Source organism: Microcaecilia unicolor, chromosome 6, assembly GCF_901765095.1.
Source record: "Microcaecilia unicolor chromosome 6, aMicUni1.1, whole genome shotgun sequence".
In the NCBI taxonomy this organism is placed as follows: domain Eukaryota; kingdom Metazoa; phylum Chordata; class Amphibia; order Gymnophiona; family Siphonopidae; genus Microcaecilia; species Microcaecilia unicolor.
Genome location: NC_044036.1, coordinates 325,655,337 through 325,680,239, shown reverse-complemented (window position 1 = coordinate 325,680,239; position 24,903 = coordinate 325,655,337). Strand labels below are relative to the sequence as shown.

The following is a 24,903-nucleotide window of genomic DNA, read 5'->3' as shown; positions in this document are numbered from 1 at the left end:
GCCTTCTACATGGAATGTTGCTAGTGGAATAGCAACATTCCATGTAGAATCTCCAATAGTAGCAACATTTCATGTAGAATCTCCAATAATATCTATTTTATTTTTGTTACATTTGTACCCTGCGCTTTCCCACTCATGGCAGGCTCAACGTGGCTTACATAGGGCAATGGAGGGTTAAGTGACTTGCTCAGAGTCACAAGGAGCTGCCTGTGCCTGAAGTGGGAATCAAACTCAGTTCCTCAGTTCCCCAGGACCAAAGTCCACCACCCTAACCACTAGGCCACTCCTCCACTCCACATCTGCCTAATGATTCATTGCATCTTCAATATACTACAACAAAAACTGTAAAACAAGCCAATTAACAGAGAAGTACAATCCCAAGCGCATACCTCAACATTTTACAAAAAAAAAAAAAATCAGCCTATGCTTTTTTTTTTAATCTAAAACTCAAACTTCATATTCGTCTATCACCTTGGGCTAATCTCTTCAAAAAGGCAGTTAATAAATCCCAAATCAATCAATAAATCCGACCAGCACACTGAATGATACATTTTCCTGCCTTTCTACACTCCCTTCATCTGGTCAGAACAAAATGTTGGCCAAGAGAATGGGATTCCTTAAAACTAATCAATAAATGTATTGTTACTTCACTACAACGGTGCTGCTTTGTATTTATTGATTATTTCTGTAGATGATACGGATTAGCATGGAAACAACAGTGAAAATCTGTATTCTCAGAGCTAACCTTCAACTGCCACACACCATCCAATGGTAGAAATGACCTTTGTGGGTTACAAGTTGGATTTCAGCAAAGCCTTTGATATGGTTCCTCATAGAAGACTCTTGAATAAGTTGAGATGACTAAACTTGGGACCCAAAAGTGGTGAACTGGATTGGAAACTGGTTGATAGAGAGGCAGCAGACAGTGGTAGTAAATGGAATTTGCTTGGAGGAAAGTGAAGTGCCTCAGCGGTCGATATGGGGGCCAATTCTGAAAAATCTGAAAAACAAAAAACAAAACCCAGGTTCAGGTGGTTTACAAAATGAAAATCATAAAATAGGAAAGGAACGCCAAATTAGATAGGGCAGAAACAACCATTCAAGAAACACAATCATATCCAGAGCTCAATAAAATAATAAAAGAAGACTGACTACATACAATCCGAGGTCTACCGACCAAAGGCCAGGGGGAAAAAATGTGTTTTTAGTTGGGGCCTGAATTGTGTGAATGACATATCATTGCGAATGGCTGAGGGGAGGTTGTTCCATAATTGTGGAGCAAGGAAATAAAAAGCAGAATGTCTAGTGGATTCCAAGTGACCTGGTTTGGGGGCTGGAAGTACCAGTCGAAGGGAATCCAGAGATCTTAACGCCCTGGGTGGGGTATAGGGAATAATACGAGAGGCCAAAATTAAAGGGAAATCCGAGATAATCTGCTCTATGAGTAAAACAGAGAAATCTCAAAATGGACCCAGTAAGGAAGAGGAAGTCAGTGAAGACGAATGAATAGTAGAGTGACAGGGTCAAATCTCTTTGCTCGAATTGTGTAAAATTTGAAGTTGGTTAAATTGAGGATTAGCGATGCCAGTATAGATAGAGTTGCAATAGTCTAATCGTGAAATCAGAAAAGCATGAACAAGAGTATGAAGCAAAGTACAGTCAAAAAAGGCTCAAACAGTGCAAAGTTTACACAGTATGAAAAAAAACCCCATGTTTTATGATAGCAAAGGTCTGGCTGTTCAAATGATAGCTGGGAATCAATGATGATCTCAAGGTAACGGAAAGAGGTGACTGACGTGACAGCTAAATCAAATTACACTGGTGACAAAATGGGTTGGGGCAGTCGTCCAGTAACTCAACAGGCTCTGATCTTCTTGGAATTAAGGACTAGTTTATGATCAGAGAGCCAACCTGTAAGGGCATCAAGACAATCTTTCAGCGGAAGAAGGTTAATATGAAAGGTGAGGTGGGAAAAAAAAAATCATGAAGATATCGTCCGTATAAAAATTAAAACTGATGTTGAATGTTTGAATGATCATAGCCAAAGGGCTTAGAAAAAAATGTAGCAAAGAAGTGAAGAAAGGATAGACCCTCAAAGAACTCCACAAGAGGGTGAGAGGAGGAGGTAGAGGAAGCCAAGCGAACAGAAAATGCACACCCTTGTTGAAAGGAAGAAAACCAGTTTATTGTTATCCCAGAAATCAGTGCTGCTGGGGGAGGGGAGGGTCAAGATTCACTGGGCCTGGCCTCTAAGGGGGGGCCCTGTGCTGGCAAGGCTTCCGGAAGCAGGCAGAAGGTTCTGCTCCCTTGGTCTGTCTCTCTCCTGCTCCTGTGTGTTGGGACCTGGGCAACTGCGTTAATGCGATAACCTGGGCCCCGGCACACAGGAGCAGGAGAGTGACAGACGCGAGGGAGGAACAGATGCAGGAAGGTAAGTGGGGGCGGTGGCGGCCCTGCCCCGGGCCCAGCTCTGTCTCTCAGCAGCCCAGCCTGAAATCCCAGTCTCTGACAGATGTTGAAGCTGATAGATTAAGTGAGATGTCTAGAAGTATGTAACTCTTATCCAGCTAAGGGTTTACATAAAAGTATACTAAGAAGTGAAGTTACAACAGATTCAGTGCTATGATTTTGACAGAAAATGGCTTGTTGCAGATAGAGGGATAATGGGAAAGCGCGGGGTACAAATGTAACAAAAAAAATTTAATAAAAAATAATGTGATTTCAGCAAAGGTAAAGAATTGTGAATAAACTACCTTCTCAACAATTTTTGAAAGGAAGCAGAGGGGATTGCTGGGTCGAGAAGGCATTTTAAAGGTAGGATGACGTGCCACCTTTTTTCATAAGGGGGGGGGGCACGGATCTGGACGAAAGACTGGAGTGGAGGAGTGGCCTAGTGGTTAGAGTGGTGGACTTTGGTCCTGGGGAACTGGGTTCAATTCCCACTGCAGGCACAGGCAGCTCCTTGTGACTCTGGGCAAGTCACTTAACCCTCCATTGCCACATTTAAGCCACATTGAGCCTGCCATGAGTGGGAAAGCGCAGGGTACAAATGTAACAAAAATAAAATAGATACTATTGGAGATTCTACATGGAATGTTGCTAATATTGGAGATTCTACATGGAATGTTGCTATTCCACTAGCAACATTCTATGTAGAAGCCTGCGCGGCCACATTGGTGATCTGCAAGGGCCGACTTCTACATGGAATGTTGCTAGTGGAATAGCAACATTCCATGTAGAATCTCCAATAGTAGCAACAGTGGAGGAGTGGCCTAGTGGTTAGGGTGGTGGACTTTGGTCCTGAGGAACTGAGTTTGATTCCCACTTCAGGCACAGGCAAGACTCTAGGCAAGTCACTTAACCCTCCGTTGCCCCATGTAAGCCACATTGAGCCTGCCATGAGTGGGGAAGCGCGGGGTACAAATGTAATTAAAAAAAAGTGATAACGGTAGCAGGCCATGAACTGGAACCCTCAGCCAAGAACAGGGTAGAGGACAAGTTGTAAATTTTATAGAAGTTAACATCACAAATAACATTACAAAAGCACGCAAATGTGGAATGCTCTTCCAAACCACTTGAAAGCTATTAACGAAATAACAAACTTTCGCAAATCATTGAAAACCTATCTATTCACTAAGGCTTACCATGAAAATCCATAACTGACAACTCATCAACACTTTTCCCTCACTTGGACCATCTTCTCGCTGTAACTGATTGAGTAGATTGAATGTTAGCCTTATTATTATATCTTTATACCACCAAATGTATTTCTGTTCCCTGAAATGGTGATGTCATTACAGGTTTTTGTAAGCCACATTGAACCTGCAAGTAGGTGGGAAAATGTGGGATACAAGTGCAATAAATAATAATAATAAAGAGTTCAGTGTGGGGTGTGAAAAAGGACTCGGAGATGGCGCAGCAGGAGAAATGATAAGACAGCCGGTATGGTATAGGGGATGGGAAAGTTAAGGGGGCTCAACTAGTACTAGTAAAGGAAATCTACCCCTTTGTCGCCAAGGTATTAAATTGAAAGGACTCCAACAGAGGTCTTACCCTTTATGCGTCACATGATTCGGTCAGGCGGGTGGCTGGTAAGGCAGCAGTCGGATGCCAAAGTTCAGGAACCTATAAAATTAAAAATAAAAGCAGATACAGACAGGGCAAACGTACTCAAAAGAGGTTTAGATCATGAAATGCAACTAAGGTATTAAATTTAAAAGGACTCCCAGGGAGATCTGCCCCTTACGTCAATGCAAAACATCCGATTCGTCTCTTCCTCCTCTCCTCAAGAGTATATTATATTCAGCGCTTCAAGTCTCTACTCACCCATCTTCTTTTGATGTAAAGTAACACTGTTTGGTTGAAGAAGCCCACTAGAGGGCATGTAACCTCTAGAAGTTTGACTGGCCAGAAGAATTATTAACCCTGGTACAAATTCTGATATTAGCACTCAAGGATCTAACAATTGTAACCTTGCAAAGGAGATTAGGCATAGGGCCACCGAAGGGGAGGGGGGCAAAATTCCCTGGGCCCAGCCTCCAAGGTGGGGCTCGGTGCTGGCAAGCTTCTTCTGGGTCTGTCTCTCTCCTGCTCCTGCATGCTGGCCGAGACCCGGATAATTGCATTAATGTAATAACCCGGTGGCCCGGGGTATCACGTTAATGCAATCATCCAGGTCCCGGCACACAGGAGCAGTCGGACACAGAAGGTAAGGAAGCGGGTGACCCGAGTGTGTGTGTGTGTATTTTTTATTTTTTATTTTATTTTTGTTACATTTGTACCCCGCGCTTTCCCAATCATGGCAGGCTCAATGTGGCTTACATGGGGCAATGGAGGGTTAAGTGACTTGCCCAGAGTCACAAGGAGCTGCCTGTGCCTGAAGTGGGAATCAAAGTCAGTTCCTCAGTTCCCCAGGACCAAAGTCCACCACCCTAACCACTAGGCTACTCCTCCACTGTTGCTACTATTTGAGATTCTACATGGAATGTTGTTACTCCACTAGCAACATTCCATATAGAAGTCGGCCCTTGCAGATCACCAATGTGGCCGCGCAGGCTTCTGCTTCTGTGAGTCTGACGTCCTGCACGTATGCGCAGGACGTCAGACTCACAGAAACAGAAGCCTGCGCAGCCTTCTACATGGAATAGCAACATTCCATGTAGAATCTCCAATAGTAGCAACATTGCATGTAGACTCTCCAATAGTATCTATTTTATTTTTGTTACATTTGTACCCTGCGCTTTCCCACTCATGGCAAGCTCAATGCGGCTTACATGGGGCAATGGAGGGTTAAGTGACTTGCCCAGAGTCACAAGGCGCATGCGTGTGCCTGAAGTGGGAATCCAACTCAGTTCCTCAGTTCCCCAGGATCAAAGTCCACCACCCTAACCACTAGGTGTGGGGGGAGCCTGGCTGTGTCTCTCGGTGGTCCTTACAAGTAAAATCTGTCTCTTGTAATGTGCGTACTCGCAGCTAGCACCCAGAGGAGAGCGCAGAGATGATGAGAAGGATAATTAGCTACAAAGATCCAAAAAATTGTTTATGTTTCAAAGTTTTTATTGACGATCAGCAGAGTACACACAACTGACATCCTCATAATATCATTGACATTGGTTTCATGTTCTACATATCAGTAAGTCTCTCCTACTGCATCATCAAGGTTTATATTTTCTCCCTCTCACCCTCCATCCCTCAACATTCCACCAAGTGTTGGCAACTTTATTACAAGGCTTGTTAAGATGAAATATCGCTTAAGGATACATAAATAATTTTTTTTTTTTGTTACATTTGTACCCCACACTTTCCCACTCATGGCAGGCTCTATGTGGCAGGCAATGGAGGGTTAAGCCGGGAATCGAACTCAGTTCCTTAGGACCAAAGTCCACCACCCTAACCACTAGGCCACTCCTCCACTCACTCCATTTTCAAAAAATTGTTTAAGAAACACTGCTGACCTGCAATGTTGCAATAGCAAAGTTGGCGAAACCAAAAGTCCATGCTTAAGTAGTTTCAGAAAATATTTCTATGTAGGTGTCAGATCAATGTGTGAAGACAGGGGAACCCTAAAGATAGGCCGGATTGGGTCACTCTGGGAGAGAGCTGCGTTTGAGGACTTAGTATCTGCAGTAGCGTCACTGTCAAAGCTACTCTACTGCATTCGGCTATTGCACAGTGTCCGGTGAAAACCACAAGGCAGCAATTCTTGCACTCAGATTAAAACAGAGCTGCCAAGTTACCCATTCCAGGAGGGAGACGTTTTGGCCAGTCCTGGCTTTAAAGTTACATCCCAAAGCAGTGCAGTGTTTGTAGTCCATTGAAATCGGTGCTGTGGGCCCCTTAATGCACCAGGATGAGACGGACAGAAATCCAGGACTGGAGAAAAAAAAAAGTCTCCCTCCTGGAATGGGTAACTTGGCAGCTCTGTTAAAATGAACTTCTGCTGCTGGTCTTCGCCTTGAGTGACATTACTGCCTTGGGTGAATTTCTTCATAACGGTGGTAAATAAATGCCAGTAAATAAACAAACAATTAGAAAGAATTTATGTCCAAAATAAATTTGCGTTCAATAGACACACTATAGGAGGTTTAAGCAGAATGCTAGACAGGATAATTAGGTAGGGTATTAAATTACTACCCATAGAAACAAAAAGCCCTTTCATTTATTAACCCCTTCTTTCAGGTCCTCTTGTAACGTCCCACAAACTAAAAGCTCTTTTTACTGAAGTGTACTAATGCATTTAGGGCCCCTTTTACCAAGCTGAAGCAAATGGGGGCCTGCGCAGGCGTCGGCGCTTGTTTTTCAAGCGCACCAAGGCCCCCCCCTTTACCACAGCGGGTAAAAGGGAAGCCTCTCTTTCCTGCAGGAAATGGCCATGCGGCAAGGAAAGCAATTGCCGTGCGGTCATTTCCGGGGAGAGCCCTTACCGCCACCCATTGAGGTGGCGGTAAGGGTTCCTGCGCTAACCTGGCAGTAACCTTTCAGTGTGCGGCACTGCCCGATTACCGCCAGGTACATAAGTACATAAGCACCGCCGTACTGAGAAAAGACCAAGGGTCCATGAAGCCCAGCATCCTGTCTTTCTGTCCAAACCCCCTTTAAATTCCGTAAGGCCAGCTGCTGTCACTACATTCTCCGGCAACGAGTTCCAGAGTCTAACTACACACTGAGTAAAGAAAAACTTTCTCCTATTTGTTTTAAATCTACCATATTCTAGCTTCATCTTGTGTCCCCTGGTTTTGTTGTTGTTTGAAAGTGTAAACAAACGTTTCACATCTGTCCGCTCTACTCCGCTCATTATCTTGTAGACTTCTATCATATCACCCCTCAGCTGCCTTTTCTCCAAGCTGAAGAGCCCTAACCTTCTCAGCCTATCCTCATAGGGAATTCGTTCCATTCCCTTTTATCATTTTCGTCGCCCTTCTCTGCACCTTCTCCAATTCCTTTATATCTTTTTTGAGATGCGGCGACCAGAATTTTTTTAGCGCCAGATATGACAGCACACTAGGGGTGGGAAGTACCACTGGGCTGCTGCAGTAGCCCAGCGGTACTTCCTGTCTAGCGAGTGGAAAGCCCACATTGGGCTTACCACCGCTTAGTAAAAGGAGCCCTTAGTGTGCACTAATGAATTATTATGCGTAAGGAGGTGATAGTGCCGTTGTATAAGTCTCTGGTGAGGCCTCATTTGGAGTACTGCGTGCCAATAGGAAGGTGCCAAACCAAAAGTTGGCTCAGGGCACCATGGTTCCTTGCAGGGGCGGACTGAGGGCGGTCTGGGCCCCCCACCTGGCTGCTGCCCGACACCCCCCTGCTGCCTCTGCCACTGCAGCCACCACCCCCGCTGCCCTGGTCCTACCTGAGGGTTTCTGGTGGCCTCTGCGAGGGGGGGCATTTTCTTTCCTGCCCACTGCTCTGATGCTATTCCCCCACCTGCCGGCGCAGTTGTGTTTTCAAAATGGCAGCTGAAACTTCCCGCGGTAGTCTCGACAGTCTCGCAAGACTTTCACAGAGAGCCTCGGCCGCCATTTTTAAAATACGGTGACGCCGGGCTGGGAGGGAATAGCGGCAGCCCAGTGGACGAGGCAGAAAACAACATATCCCCCCCCCCCCCCGCAGAGGCCACTAGATCGCCAGAGGTGCACTGGGCATCCGGGCAGAGCCTCTGGGCCCCTGGTCCCTTGAGCTGGCCCTACTCATAGTACAGGATGACCTAGCTGGTTCCTACAGATACTAACATATGTGAAACATTGGTGTACAGACTTCCATGTCAGTGTAAAGAATTTTAGCTCCTTATGCTGCAGAATTGGAGAAACCTCCACGCAAAGTGTTAAAAAAGTATTCAAAAGTCAAAACGCAGCAAGGCAGGTGGTCCGTCAAATCCAATATGGAAGATAAAACAACAAGGCAGACCTTGTAAAAAACACAGTTTTTATTAATAGATTAAAAGCTCCCAGAAAATTAACATAATTAATAAAAACCGTGGGTTTTTTTTTAACAAGGTCTGCCTTGTTTTATCTTCCATCTTAAAAATATATTCTCCATTGCCCAGTCACTTTTTTTTGCAAGGGGAAAAAATGCCTTAGAAATTCAGAGATTATAGTTCATAAGAACATAACTTGCCATTCTTGAAAATGAAAGGTTTTAGAAATAATTGGATAATATCGTTTAATCCTCTCTAATTACTTTTCAAGACTCTCTGAACTATCATTGGCTGCTCCAAGCATTGCTGCAGTCACAAGGGCCCATCCAGTGTCAGAAGAGTGCAGAAAAAAAAAAACATGTGGGAAAAAGGACCTGGTCAGACAAAACCGGAGGATGGGATTCTGGCTGTCTGGTTAAGGGAAGGTTTTTCATCTGCTTGCCAGTGGCTGAGATCTCAATTGCTTCTTTGGAGGGGCTGAATCTGTGAAAGTCCCCTCCCATTTCAGGAAGTCACCGGGATATAAATCTGTCTGAATGAGCCCAGCGCTTCCAAATTCAGCATGGGAGCGCAGTGGTACTGGCGACATGGTCCTCTTTCTGTGTAATAACTGTTGATGCTGGGACTTAGAGGGGATTAGGCCGCGTTAGGGAAAAGAGAACGGCCTATTAAAATACAAAATTGTTAAATGTCAAATAAAAGCCTTTAATAATGTCTGTGCCTAGGATGAGGCTTTAGAAAAAAAAATTGACTTCTTAAACTAGCTGACGCTCCAGTTTGGCCGTTTTGCAAGTTTGAACAAATGGGCTTAAAACAATAATCAAAGAAAAGAAAAAGCACCAACCAGTCATGCATGAAAAAAAAATGAGATAAACCCCAGATTCTATATATGGTGATTAACATTGCGTGTGCAAATGTGGCAGTGCGGCCAAATTACATGTGTAATGCAATTGTTTAACAAGCCAATCAGTGCCGATAATTGGCCAATAACGAGCAATTACTGGCACTAATTAGAGAGGTGTGTGGTAGCTGTGCTAGTCCACTTTTAAAGGTAATCAATAGAAATAAAATAAAACAAAATAAAACGGACAAGAAAATAAGATGATACCTTTTTTTATTCGTCAATGCAGGGTATTTAAATTTGGAGAAAAAACGCCGTCGCCATCTTTGTTCAAACTAATTCAGGGCAGAGCTGGCGCTAAAAATTCTTAGGGTAAGTCAATTTTAAAAGTTTATGTTCCATGTTTATGTCCTATTAAAGTAGGAGTTGGGATGTTTGCAATGGATAAAAATGTTTTAACAAGAAGATGCTTGGGTTCTTTGAATAATAAGAGGTTCTATATTTATAGGGGTGGTCCTTGAGACAGCTCGGTCTTGGGCGAAACATATGTCGGGCATTCCCCCCTGAGTTAGAAGAAATGAACTTCTAAGACAAAGAAGCTAAGTTGACATTATATTAATAATAGTTTTTGAAATAATAAATAAAGAGCAACTTAAGTGGGCTTATGAAGATGATGGATGTCGTGTAGCATTGCCATTATGATAATTTTGGATGGCAATGGACATCGCTGAGGCCATTTAAATACTTTAAAAATTGTAAAAAAATTCCAAAATTTTTTGCTGCACGAATTGAGGTGTCTATTAAGGTGTATAGTGGGATACAATATAAGTGTCTGGACCTTTTTTTATTGGACATAACTTAATACATTTCTTGATTAGCTTTTGAAGGTTGCCGGCACTAATTAGAATTTACAAGCACAACTGTCTAAGCATATTCTGTGGAGTGGAGTGGAGGAGTGGTGTAGTGGTTAGAGTACCAGTCTTGCAATCCAGAGGTGGCTGGTTCAAATCCCGCTACTGCTCCTTGTGATCCTGGGCAAGTCACTTAACCCTCCATTGCCTCAGGTACAAACTTAGATTGTGAGCCCTCCTGGGACAGAGAAATATCCAGAGTACCTGAATGTAACTCACCTTAAGCTACTACTGAAAAAGGTGTGAGCAAAATCTAAATAAATAAATAAATGATCTCAACAGGGGGTGTGGCCATGGGAGGGGCCTAGGCGGGTCTTGGGTGTTCCTAGAAACTATGCACACTGTTATAGAATATGCCCGATCCATGCTTAAGGGGACCTTTTACTAAGCCGCATCAATTTGGAGTTACCGCCCGGCTACCACATGGCCCGTGCGGTAATTTCATTTTTGACGCGCATCTGCTATGCGCGCCAGAAAATATATTTTATTTTCTGGCGCACGGCGAAATCGGGCAGTAACTCTGACTTGGCACATGTAGGCAATTACCGCATGGCTAACGCAAGAGACCTTAGCGCTGGTGGTAAGGTCTCAGACCCAAAATGGACGAGCGCCAATTTTTATTTTGCTGCACGTCTGTTTTTGGCAAAAAATTTTTAAAAAGGTCTTTTTTTTTTTAACAGGTGCGCTGAAAAATGGATCTGCGCGCGTCCACAACATGCGCCTACACTGCTGCAGCCCATTTTACAGCGAACATTAGTAAAAGAACCCCTATGTTAGGCCTGGGCATTTGCACCAGGTTTTAAGCTGGCGTAAATGGTCATGGTTACATTTAACACAAAGAGACCACAAAGGTGGAAAAACAAGTTCTGCTACAAAATCAAAAAAGGGGAGGAGAAGTGGGATCAACAAGACTCTTCCAAGAATCCCAGGAGACGTAAAAAGGGTTGGACGGCTTCCTGGAGGAAAAATTAGAATGCCCATTTTCAAGTCCTTACTCAAAGCCCAGCTCTTCTCCCTTGCTTATGGCGCCTAACCACCCTCCCCATTCATGATACCTACACTGACTACATAGTTTGTAACCTTTAGATTGTAAGCTCTCTCGAGCAGGGACTGTCCTTCCCCATGTTTAAACTTGTACAGCGCTGCGTAACCCTAGCAGCGCTATAGAAATGCTAAGTAGTAGTAGGTTTAAAACAAATCGGAGAAAGTTTTTCTTTACTCAGCGCGTAGACAGACTCTGGAACTCGTTGCCGGAGAAGGTAGTGACGGCAACTGGCCTTGCTGAGTTCAAAGGGGGTCTGGGCAGATTCCTGAAGGAAAGGTCCATTGATCGTTATTACATTTGGGGTTTTTTGCCTGGTTCCTGGGGTCTGGATTGGCCGCTGTCGGAGACAGAGTGCTGGGCTTGATGGACCTTTGGTCTTTTCCCAGCGTGGCGGTGCTTATGTGCTAATGTTATTGAATGGACGAAGGAATAATACAGTATTTCTAGGATGGGCGGGACAAATTGCTTGTTTTTTTGGCCGCTGTCGGTGACAGGGTGCTGGACTCGATGGACCCTTGGTCTGTCCCAGCATGGCGATGCTTATGTACTTAGGTAATGTGTGTAGACAGCGCAATGGAAATACACTAGACAAAGGATAACACAGGATCAAGTCTCTAAGAGGGGGTTGTCACCAGGGCTCCTTTTAAGGGACTGAAACGTTAGATATAAAAATGGACTTATTGCCTTATTATTATTATTTTGTATTTTTCTCACTGTCTCACTGGATTGTCTGGGACTCCAGCCCAGATATCTTCCAGTTATCTCCTCTCTGATCCATTCCTTATTTTGATTCACAGCTATCCTCAGCCATGGGTGGCAAGGGGAACGCCTCCTGGGTGGCTCTGGCCCCCGCAGGGTGCATTTCCTCTGGGGCGGTGTGTCGCGACCGGCTCAGGGTTGGCTGGGAAGGCCGGCAGCAGCTTCGCCGTTTTACCAGGGCCGAGGGAGATGACCACCGCCGTGTCCTCCCCCCAAACGTCCAGCCCTTGAATGAAGCACAGGATATTGTAAATGGTGGCTATTTAAAGAACATTTCTCCTAGGACAAGCAAGATGTGTCAGCCACATATGGGTACAACAGGCAAAAGTAGAGGCTGACAAAGGACGAATCACCACCGGAGATGTGAACTCAACAGTCTTTATTTTGAAATTAAAAAGAAGAACCTGACACGGGCCGTGTTTTGACGCACACAGGCGTCTGCATCAGGGGTCAAACTGTCAATTCCAGAGCTCCTGATGCAGACGCCTGTGTGCATCGAAACATGGCCCGTGTCAGGTTCTTCTTTTTAAATTTCAAAATAAAGACTGTTGGGTTCACATCTCCGATGGTGATTTGTCCTTTGTCAGCCTCTACTTTTGCCTGTTGTGCTTTCTCGTCTCAAAGGTTTTTCCTGTTTTATTTTGGAGCCACATATGGGTGACACCATCCAGCGGCTCCCATTGGCTGTATGTAGCTGACTTATCCTGCTGTCTGTGGAGAACCTATGTTACAGGTAAGTAACTCTACTTTCTAGAGTAGTTCTACAGCATCACAGGACTTCTGAGTTTCAATGCCTGAAAATTATGTCTTGAAATGTTTTCTTGATAAAATTTGTCCCTTGAACTTCAACCCAAAGCATTTTGTCAGCCATTGTGCTGATTTCTTCATGGAGCTGGTTGAACCACAAATCACAAAATTCTCTGAAACAGGTGCTAATAAAATGGTCAAAGGTGAGGTGGTAATGAAACGATCTGGGCATTAATTATCAACTCAGTTCCATCCCAAGGAAAGAGACTGAAGGCCAAAGAGTGAGTCTCTTCAGACTGTATTAACCCCTGAGAGGGGACTACTTCTCCCCCCCCCCCCCCCCCGACACTGCCCACCAAAACACCCCCCCCACACTACTAAATTTACAATTAAATAACAACCACATTAAGCCAGATTAGCATTACAAAGAGGCCACAACTTATTATTATTAGCATTTGTATAGCGCTACCAGACGCACGCAGCGCTGAACACCTGATACAAAGAGACAGTCCCTGCTCAAAAGAGCTTACAATCTAAATAATACTGACAGACAAAACAGTTACGGGTGAGGGAAGTAATGGGTGAGAAGGGAGGAAGGGACAAGGGGAGGGCTATTGTGGCTAGGAGCCAAAAGCAGCAGTGAAAAGGTGGGTTTTCAGCATAGATTTGAAAACAGGTAGAGATGGAGCTAGACGTATAGGTCCAGGAAGTCTATTCCAGGCATAAGGTGCTGCGAGAGAAAAGGAGCGAAGCTTGGAGTTAGCAGTGGAGGAGAAGGGGGACGACAAGAGAGATTTGTCCAGTGAGCAGAGTTCACGGGGAGGAATGTAGGGAGAGATGAGAGCGGAGAGGTAATGGGGGGCTGCAGAGTGGATGCATTTAAAGGTCAGTAAGAGAAGTTTAAACTGAATGCGGAAGTGGACAGGGAGCCAGTGAAGTGACTTGAGGAGCGGGCTAGTGTGGGTATAACGATTCTGGCGGAAAACGAGTCGTGCCGCAGAATTTTGGACAGATTGGAGAGGAGAGAGATGGCTGAGCGGAAGACCAGTGAGAAGTAAATTGCAATAGCCCAAGCGAGAGGCGACAAGGGTGTGGATAAGGGTTCTGGCAGCGTATTCAGAAAGGAAGGGACAAATTTTGCTAATACTGTAGATAAAGAAGCGACAGGTTTTGGCGATCTGTTGAATATGGGCAGAGAAGGAGAGAGAGGAATCAAAGATGACTCCAAGGTTACCAGCGGAGGAGACAGGGAGGATGTGAGAGCCATTAACAGAGATAGAGAAAGGGGGAAGAGGGGAGGTGGGTTGAACAACAGAATATGCAACAGTGTTTTTACCTGAGCTACAAATAAAATAAAAATGACATCACAATTGCTTGCCATGGACAGGTAAACAGTTCTTGACCTCTGCCCTGCCTTAACAGCTAGGGCCATAGGAGCCAACTTTTCGAAATTATTGGGGGTGCTAAGCCCAATGGAAATAACCCCTCCCTGAACACATACAAGGAATTTTCTCAATATTGGGGGTGCTCAAGCACCCACAGAGTCAGCTCCAATGGCTAGGGCTAAAGAGATAGCATGGACTTCCATTCCAACTTAACATCCGGGTCATCTGACCCACCTAGAGACTTGCTCTGAGTATTGCTTATGCTCCAGATCATCCCTTCTGAGCCAATACCCCTTAGCTCAGGTAACCGCGAACTGCGACATCAATGACATAAGAGCAACTGCTTGTAAGAATAAGAAAATTGTACATGAGGTGGGGAGGGTGGGGAAGCTGCCTCCGAGGAGCAGGGGGAGGGGCTCCGATAAAGCCCACCCTTCATCCCCCGGGAGCCAATTAATCCTCCCCAAATTGAGCGGGGTTTGCTTTTCGATTAAATGAGCCAATGCAGTTCATCCCTCCTGCTCTGAAGGTCTCTCATCCCAACCCCCTCCTCTTCCCCTTTGCCCTCACCCATAATCCCTAGAAGGTCACGAGAACCCCAGAACAAGTCCACCGCAGAGATGAGTCGCCGCTCCTCCCAGGGTTAATCTGTTCCCTCAAAACCAGCTGCTGTATCTGTTATGTCCTGGCATATACATTTAGAAAAATTTTAAGTATCATATTGCTTTGGTGATGAAAACAAAAACAAAAAGCAGCATAAAATATTTGCTTTTCCGTGGTACCTCTGGAAGGTTATAGACAGAGTAGAGGCAAAAATCAGACAGTTTTCAAAGGGATTTGACCAGTTAATTAAGCAGCTACTTGGGCAAATTCTCTGGGCTGAAAACTGCCTCAACCCTCCCCCCCCAATTTAGTGCCTAAAAGTGTGCGTAGGTTTCACAGCATATGCCCTTGTAGGTGGAAGGCGTATGTAGGAAAAAGTAGCCTCAAGATTTCTCATTCTACTGGTTAGGTCGCTTAGTTTTTCTTCTCTTAGGCATGTCTCTCATGAATTCAGTGTTCAGGATTGCTGCCCTGGCACTGAAGCTTTATTGAGTGAGAAAAGGGGCTCAAGAAATGTGAGAGCGAGAGAACCTTTAAATGAGTGTGTTACACTCCTGATTAGTGACACTTAGCCTGTCTGTGGGTGGGAGTAGGTGTGGTCCCTGCTGTTCCAGTATTTACACAGTCAACTTATTGCTACTAATGGAGAGGTGAAACCCGCAGACATACCAGCAGTTTCATAATGGTGTGTAAAACATTGCTATCGTGTTACCATTTTTGCCACAAAGTGGAGCGTGAATGTTTTTGTTAATTAGTTAGTGTCCTTGGTTTCAGAAACGACTTTGCTTTGGAGTCCAAAGGTTGGACGTCTTTCACTTGCCATGTTTGTGGCTAGGAGGATTAGGAAAGACTAAAAGGTGCATTTGAGCACAGAAGCTATTGAGTTTCTGCTGCCAAAGCCATGAAGAGCGTAAATGGTCACAGGTACCTTTTTTTTGCAAAAATAAGCTGTCTTTGTTTTGCAGGTGTAGGTAACTCTGGGGCCCTTTTACTAAGCCGCGTACACACGCCGAAAATGCACCAAATTGGAGTTACCGCCCGGTTACCGCGTGGCCCTTGCGGTAATTTCAATTTTGGCGCATGTCCGCTACGCGCATCTGAAAGATATTTTTTTATTTTCTGGCACACGTAACGGACGCGCGCCACGTGGCACTTGACGTGCGTAGGTCATTACCGCCCAGATTCTTTACCGCTAGGTCAATGGCTGGTGGTAAGGTCTCAGACCCAAAATGAACACTCGGCAATTTTGATTTTGCCGCACGTTCCATTTTCGGCAAAAAAAAAAAAAAAAAAAAAAAAAGAGGCCTTTTTCACAGGCGCGCTAAAACAGAGATTGGTGCGTGCCCAAATCCAGTGTCTACACTAACGCAAGCCATTTTTCAGCTCGCCTTTGTAAAAGGACCCCTCTGGTCCTTAAACCAGTTAAGTTTTCAGGACATGGCTAATGAATAGGCATGAAATACATTTTCATACAGCGGAGGATATCCTGACCTGTTTGTGTCCCTCGACGACCTGAGTTATATAGTGTAACACAAGGAGTGTGGATTTCATGGCCATTGTGTGTTTTTGGTTCAGGTGTCTTGTGCTCCCAATCTCCTTGCACATCAGAGACCTTCCCTCTGGATGGATGCAGCTGAAATTTTGGCTGTAGTGTCGGAATGCCCATAAGAGACAAGTCTATCAAATTTTATCCGAATCCATCCGAGGAGAGGGTCTCCAAAATATAAATCACAGCGGTATAGAACGTACCGATAAACTATAATACTGGCACTTATGTATTTGCGAATGTGTAAGCTTAGTTTAGGTACACAATTTATGTAGGGGTCTTTTTTTACTAAGGTCTAATGAATTTGTGTGCGTTCAGTGTCATCAGTCCATAGATATACAGTGGGCTGCACGGCATTTAGCGTGCGCTAAATCCATTACCTCATCTTAGTAAAAGGACTCCTTAGCGCATAAATGCAAGGGGATTACATGTGGGCGGTGCATAGACAGGGCTCCCACTTAGTGCTAGATTCTATATATGGTGCCCAAAAATTGGCACAGAAAAGAACGCTATTTTATAAGCCGCATTTAATTTAGGTGTGGTTTATAGAATCGCGGAAAAAGGAGGGGGGGGGGAAGATACGTCTTCTCCATTGTTTGGAAAGAGCCTATGATTGTAAGTAAAAAGTAATGTTTATTACAACAACTTGACTCAACACAGCCGTGTTTCGGCGCCATAGCGCCTTCTTCAGGAGTCTTCCAAAGGTTTTGACCGGTGCTTGAATAGTTAACACACAAAAAGTTTAAACGGTGCTTGAACAGTTAAAACACCAAAAAACTATGCACTGAAGAGCACACAATTCCTTCTCTCCAAAGACTATAGCAGTACAACATAGGAGCAAACGTGTCCGGCGACCTTGGGGGGGGGGGGGGAGGGGGAGCGGCAGCGACTTCGGGGGGGGGGGGGGTGAAGGGGGGAGTGGTGGCAACCTCGGGGGGAGGTGGAGGAGGAAGCAGTGGCTGCGGCGCTCTGGGGGGGGTGGAGGGGGGAGCGGGATGGTGAGGGTGGCAGGGGTGGGGCCCCGGGGGCAGTCTTGCCCCGGGCCTGGCCCAGTCTCTCGGTGGCCCTGCCAGCAGTACTTCTGTTTTAGCAAGTAGTAAGCCTGCGTTGGGCTTACTGCCGCTTTGTGAAAGACCCTCTTACAGAATACTGTAAGTTATATGCTAAAGTGCTACATTTAATTACATGCATTTATGCCTGCTGTTGACATGACAGAAGTGGGTATAAGTGTAAAGCTGTGTGGGAGCATGGCCGCCGAGAGGGGGGGCAGGGGGGACAAAATTCCCCAGGCCCGAGCCTCCAAAGGGGGCCCGGCGCCGCAGTCCCACCCGCCCTCCGTCGTCGACCGTCTGCCACTGGGCCCCCTATATTGAATTCACAGCACCTCTCACCTCCATGTGAAAGCGCTGCAGGCAGCAGATAACCTCCCTTCAGGCCTCTTTCCCTCCCTGTGTCCCGCCCTTGTCTGATGTAACTTCCGCGAGGGCGGGACACAAGGAGGGAAGGAGGGCTGAAGGGAGGTGATCTGCTGCCCTGCTGCCTGCAGTGCTTTCACACGGAGGTGAGAGGTGCTGTGAATTCAATGCAGGGGGCCCGGCCCGGTGGCAGACGGAGGGGGGAGCGGCAGCGGTGACCTGGGGGAGGGGCCCGGGCCCGGTGCCAGCAAGATTTCGGGCCTGTTTACTCCTGGCTCTGTCTCTTCTGCTCCTGTGTGTCAGGACCCGGATGATTGAATTAACGCGATAACCCGAGTCCCAGTACGTAGGCGCAGGAGACACAGGAAAGCAAGGTAAGGGGGCAGGGGACCAAGTGTGAGGGGGCATGTCATGCTGGTGGCAGCCCAGGTGTATGTGGAGCAGTCCCACCCTGGTCCAGCTGTGTCACTCGGCAGCCCTGTGTATAAATTTATTTATTTACCTTCTTTGAAACACTGCCCTTCTACATTATAAATCAAAGCAGTTATACAAAGCTGTATTCAATAAAGTAAGATAACAATTATATCACACTTCCAGTTGGCGTTCACTTTTAATGTTGGAACTATAACCTGCACTTGGGGTGCCTAAATTGAGGAGCCCAGTTACACAATTTACCCCAGAAAATCTGTCTATCTTTTCTAAGTCAGAAGTGGTGAACGGCAGAGCTGGAAAAGTGAAAAATAGGCTTGTTTTGCTGCCTTTCCCACCATGAATAATTTGCTTAATTTGGATATTTCATAAAACAGACCTGTTTACTTCTCTTGAGACCTGGAGTTTCTCATCCTTAATTTTCTGAATGTTGTAACCGTTGCCAAAAGTCTTTCCTCTGTATATGGCTCTATCTCTATTTCAGAACCTTTTAAATTCCTAGATCTACAACTAGGATCATTATATTAGTCAAATTCATAGGCATTAATGGTGGGTAGTGAAAATCTACGCTTCCAAATGGTTAAAAACCTTCAGAAGTTCACCCCATCCCTACAGGGAATGATATACCGTAATTATACTTACATGTATTTATTTTAATAACATTTTGAAATATCTACCTCTACCACAAACACACGCAACTAGAGTCTCTGGGAGCTTAGATTTAATTACCTTAGCTGGGAGATGTGGTAACTTGGCAGAGCAGTCCTACCGCATGCAAGCATATCGTTCCAAAAGAAAAGAGGCCCTTTAAGAGGAAGTCTGTGCAGCCACACACCGTGGAGTCAGACTGATATCAGAGCTGGCTCCCGAGTTCCGTCGGAATGCAGAGAGACAAGTAGAGCCCGGCTTAACCTGTGCACGGATTGGCAAATGAGACGTCAGGCTTTCAATTACAAAGCTCCGCCCCTTGCCTAAGACGGCACGGTCATGCACATACATGCTTGCATTATTACTTTCCCCAAATTATATGAACTGTTAGACTCCTTTCCCCTCCCCTCCAAAAGTATTGAATCCTCAAGCTTAGTCAATGAGGGGCTTGCTCTTTCTGAACCATTTAAACAGCCTCTCGGCCTGCCACATTGACTCACCCCGTGGTTTCTGAGTGCTGATCAGCTCAGGGGTGAACATTTGACAGCCATTTGCTTTCAGTCCCGAGCCCCAACATTTCCATAACGTGACCCCGATGATTTAATGATCATTTCGGTTCACAGAAAATTCACTCACTAGTAAACAGTGCCCGCTTTTGCACTGGTAACTTTCCAAGCTTTAATAGGATGAGGTAATAGCCACACCTGGTCTTGTAGATATCAGGTGACAGAGTTATCACCTATGCCGGTTCATGAAATATGGAAACTTGTTTCTATGTTTCTTGGCTTCCAGTTCAAAAAGCCCTTTTTTTTTCTATTTAAAACTATTATGGGAACCTCCCAATGCCACCAACTGTTCTGTGAGGTAGGTACAAATCCAACAACATAAGCACAGGCAAAGCAACCTACTCGGTGCAGCAGGTACAAACCCAACAACCTTCCTGGGTAAACTGCTCACCTTTAATCAGTGTCTGGGATCAGGATATATTTGATTCTTGCTCTGGATTAACCACCTCTGACTTGTCTCTGAAGAGAGACTTGCTGACCTGAACATGTATACTCTGGAGGAAAGGAGGAACAGGGGTGATATGATACAGATGTTCAAATATTTGAAAGGTATTAATCCGCAAACGAATCTTTTCCGGAGATGGGAAGGCGGTAGAACGAGAGGACATGAAATGAGATTGAAGGGGGGCAGACTCAGGAAAGATGTGAGGAAGTATTTCTTCACAGAGAGGGTGGTGAACGCTTGGAATGCCCTCCCGCGGGAGGTGGTGGACATGAAAACGGTAACGGAATTCAAACATGCGTGGGATAGACATAAAGGAATCCTGTGCAGAAGGAATGGATCCACAGAAGCTTAGCTGAAATTGGGTGGCGGGGGGAAGAGGGGTTGGTGGTTGAGAGGCTAGGATAGGGGAGGGCAGACTTATACGGGGTCTGTGTCAGAGCCGGTGATGGGAGGCGGGACTGGTGGTTGGGAGGCGGGAAATACTGCTGGACAGACTTATACGGTCTGTGCCCTGAAAAAGACAGGTACAAATCAAGGTAAGGTATACACATATGAGTTTATCGTGGGCAGACTAGATGGACCGTGCAGGTCTTTTTCTGCCGTCATCTACTATGTTACTATGTTACTATGTGTGTCCTGGGAACTCTCAGAGACCAAAGATCCTTGATCTATTTACTGATTTGGTAACATTGTTAGGTAGTGAGTAATAGCAGAGAAAGACCAAGATGGCCCATCCAGTTTGCCCAGGAAACTTGTTGGGATTGTATCTGTTGCACAGTGCAAGTTGCTGTCCCCATGCTTGTGTTGTTGGGCTTGTACCTGCCCCACAGTATAAGTTACTGTTACATTCTTGTGTTGTTGGGGTTCTACCTGCTGCATCAGCATGACATCATTGTTTAGTTGTAGTCAGGGGTTTGCAAACAATAAGGAGGCAATTCGATAAAATGGCACCTAACAAAATTCCTATACAGTTGTCTGAAATATTCTTCATCAAGTAGATAATGTGAGGAAGAACATAAGAGTAGCCATACTGGGTCAGACCAACGGTCCATCCAGCCTAATATCCTGTTTCCAACAGTGGCCAGTCCATGTCACAAATACCTGGCAGAAACCCAAGCAGTAGCAACATTCCATGCTACCAATCTTAGGTCAAGCAGTGGCTTCCCTATGTCTGTCTCAATAGCAGATTATGGACTTTTCCTCCAGGAACTTCTCCAAACCTTTTACAAACCCAGATACGCTAACCTCTGTTACCACATTCTCTGCCAACAAGTTCCAGAGCTTAACTATTCATTGAGTGAAAATATATTTCTTCCAATTTGTTTTGAAAGTATTCCCATGTAATTTCATCGAATGTTCCCTGGTCTTCGTATTTTGTACAGGATACTTTCCCCATGCTTGTGTTAAGAACATAAGCATTGCCATACTGGGACAGACTGAAGGTCCATCAAGCCCATTATCCTGTTTCCAACAGTGGCCAATCCAGATCACAAGTACCTCAAATACCTGGCAAGATCCCAAAACAGTACAATACATTTTATGTTGCTTATCCTAGAAATAAGCAATGGATTTTCCCAAGTCCATCTTAATAATGGCTTATGGACTTTTCTTTAGGAAGATAGCCAAACCTTTTTTAAACTCCGCTAAGGTAACTGCTTTTACTACATTCTCTGGCAACAAATTCTAGAGTTTAATTACATGTTGAATGAAGAAATATTTTCTACGATTTGTTTTAAATTTACTACTTTGTAGCTTCATTGCGTGCCCCCTCATCCTAGTATTTTTGGAAAGCGTAAACAAGCAATTCACGTCTATCTGTTCCACTCCACTTATTATTTTATATACCTCTATCATATCTCCCTTCAGCCATCTTTGTCCAAGCTGAAGAGCCTAGCCACTTCAGCCTTTCCTCATAGGGAAGTCATCCCATCCCCTTTATCATTTTCATCACTCTTCTCTGTACCTTTTCACATCTGTTTTGAGATGCGGTGACCAGAATTGCACACAGTATTTAAGGTTCGGTCGCATCATGGAGAGATACAAAGGCATTACAATATTTTCATTTTTGTCTTCCATTCCTTTCCTAACAATACCTAACATTCTATTTGCTTTCTTAGCCGCCGCTGCACACTGAACAGAGGGTTTCAATATATCATTAACGATGACACCTACATTTTTTTGCCTGGTCGGTGACTCCTAATGTGGAACCTTGCATCATGTATCTATAATTTGGGTTCCTCTTTCCCACATGCATCACTTTGCACTTGCTCACGTTAAATGTAATTTGCCATTTGAATGCCCACTCTCCCAGTCTCGCAAGGTCCTCTTGTAATTTTTCACAATCCTCTAGCAATTTAACAAGTTTGAATAACTTTGTGTCATCAGGAAATTTAATTACCTTACTAGTTACTTTCATCTCTAGATCATTTATAAATATGTTAAAAAGTAGCGGTCCCAGCACAGATCCCTGGTGAACCCCACTATCTACCCTTCTCCTTTGAGAATACTGACCATTTAACCCTGTTCTCTGTTTTAACCAGTTTTTAATCCATAATAGGACATTACCTCCTGTCCCATGACTCTCTAATGTCCTTGAGTCTTTCATGAGGTACTTTGTCAAATGCCTTTTGATAATCCAGATACACAATCGACCGGATCACCTTTATCCACGTTTGTTCACCCCTTCAAAAAAAAATGTAAAAGATTGGTGAGGCAAAATTTGCCTTCACTAAATCCATGTTGGCTTTGTCTCATTAATCCACGCTTATGAATATGCTCTGTAATTTTGTTCTTTATAATATCCTCTACCATTTTGCCTGTCACCGACATCAGGCTTACCGGTCTGTAATTTCCAGGATCACCTCTGGAATCCTTTTAAAAAATCAGCGTTACATTGGCCACCCTCCAATCTTCCAGTACCATGCCCAATTTTTAAGATAAATTACATATAACTAACAATAGTTCTGCAAGTTCATTTTTCAATTCTATCAGTACTCTGGGATGAATACCATCCGGTCCAGGAGATTTGCTACTCTTCAATTTGTCAAACAGCCCCATTACATCCTCCAGGTTTATAGAGATTTCATTCAGTTTCTCTGACTTGTCAGCTTTGAATACCATTTCTGATACAGGTATCTCTCCCATATCTTCCTCGGTGAAGACCGAAGCAGAGAATTCATTTAATCTCTCCGCTATGGCTTTGTCTTCCCTGATTGCACCTTTTACCCCTCGGTTATCTAGTGGTCCAACTGATTCTTTGGCTGGCTTCTTGATTTTAATATACCCCAAAATATTTTTACTATGTGTTTTTGCTTCCAACGCAATCTTTTCTTCAAAGTCTCTCTTTGCCTTTCTTATCAGCACTTTGCATTTGACTTGCCATTCCTTATGCTGTTTCTTATTATTTTCAGTTGGATCCTTCTTTCATTTTCTGAAGTATTTTCTTTTAGCTCTAATAGTTTCCTTCATCTCATTTTTTAACCATGCTGGCTGTCATTTTGGTCTTCTTCCCTCCTTTTTTAATACATGGAATATATTTGGCTTGGGCTTCCAGGAAGGAAACAGCTGCTCCTCTAAGTTTTTTTTTTTTCACTGTTCTTCTCATTTTATCTTATCTTAGTTTAAATTCTCTGGTCGTCGGTTTGTTCAACAGAGCACCTCCGTTTCACTGCTTGCTTCTTCTCTGTTTCACCGCCTGGCATGTATTCTTTGTATCCTGTTAATCCAGAGCTGTTTCAATTCTGAGACCCTGTGTTTATTTATTTTAGTTACATTTGTACCCTGCGCTTTCCCACTCATGGCAGGCTCAATGCGGCTTACATGGAGCAATGGAGGGTTAAGTGACTTGCCCAGAGTCACAAGGAGATGCCTGTGCCTGAAGTGGGAATCGAACTCAGTTCCTCAGTTCCCCAGGACCAAAGTCCACCACCCTAACCACTAGGCCACTCCTCCACTGTTGCTACTATTTGAGATTCTACATGGAATGTTGCTATTCCACTAGCAACATTCCATGTAGAAGTCGGCCCTTGCAGATCACCAATGTGGCCACGCAGGCTTCTGCTTCTGTGAGTCTGACATCCTGCACGTACGTGCAGGACGTCAGACTCACAGAAACAGAAGCCTGCGCAGCCTTCTACATGGAATGTTGCTAGTGGAATAGCAACATTCCATGTAGAATCTCCAATAGTAGTAACATTCCATGTAGAATCTCCAATAGTATCTATTTTATTTTTGTTACATTTGTACCCCGCGCTTTCCCACTCATGGCAGGCTCAGTGCAGCTTACATGGGGCAATGGAGGGTTAAGTGACTTGTCCAGAGTCACAAGGAGCTGTCTGTGCCTGAAGTGGGAATCGAACTCAGTTCCTCAGTTCCCCAGGACCAAGGTCCACCACCCACTATTTGAGATTCTACATGGAATGTTGCTATTCCCCTAGCAACATTCCATGTAGAAGTCGGCCCTTGCAGATCACCAATGTGGCCACGCAGGCTTCTGCTTCTGTGAGTCTGACATCCTGCACGTACGTGCAGGACGTCAGACTCACAGAAACAGAAGCCTGCGCAGCCTTCTACATGGAATGTTGCTAGTGGAATAGCAACATTCCATGTAGAATCTCCAATAGTAGTAACATTCCATGTAGAATCTCCAATAGTATCTATTTTATTTTTGTTACATTTGTACCCTGCGCTTTCCCACTCATGGCAGGCTCAGTGCGGCTTAAATGGGGCAATGGAGGGTTAAGTGACTTGCCCAGAGTCACAAGGAGCTGCCCGTGCCTGAAGTGGGAATCAAACTCAGTTCCTCAGTTCCCCAGGACCAAAGTCCACCACCCTAACCACTAGGCCACTCCTCCACTCTGCAATCCGTTTTATCAAGTAACTCCTCCCCAACTTATCAATCATTATTAAGCAGCACTTTTTCTCTGCAACTTGTTCTAGAACCCACCCCCTTGGACTGGATCCCCACTCCTCTTATACCTCTAATCCTCCCCCCCTCCCCCAGTGACTCTGGAGAGTTCTACTTGTACACTCTCAGTAATCTCATTTATAATGGGGGATTACACATACATAATAAAAACATGTGAGTACATAAAACCAGACTATGAACAATAAAAACAGAACAAATACAACTTAGTCCATCAGCGATC

At 44.7% G+C, this 24,903-nt stretch overlaps 1 long non-coding RNA gene across 1 annotated transcript; it reads right to left on the bottom strand.

Moving 5' to 3' along the window:
* Positions 1–750: 750 nt before the first annotated feature.
* On the bottom strand, positions 751–18,931 carry LOC115473166. Its single transcript, XR_003942613.1, has 3 exons — positions 18,827–18,931; positions 4,054–4,125; positions 751–1,000 (listed from the first exon to the last, which is right to left on the bottom strand). It is a non-coding gene; the product is annotated as an uncharacterized LOC115473166 (long non-coding RNA).
* Between the last annotated feature and the right edge of the window lie 5,972 nt (positions 18,932–24,903).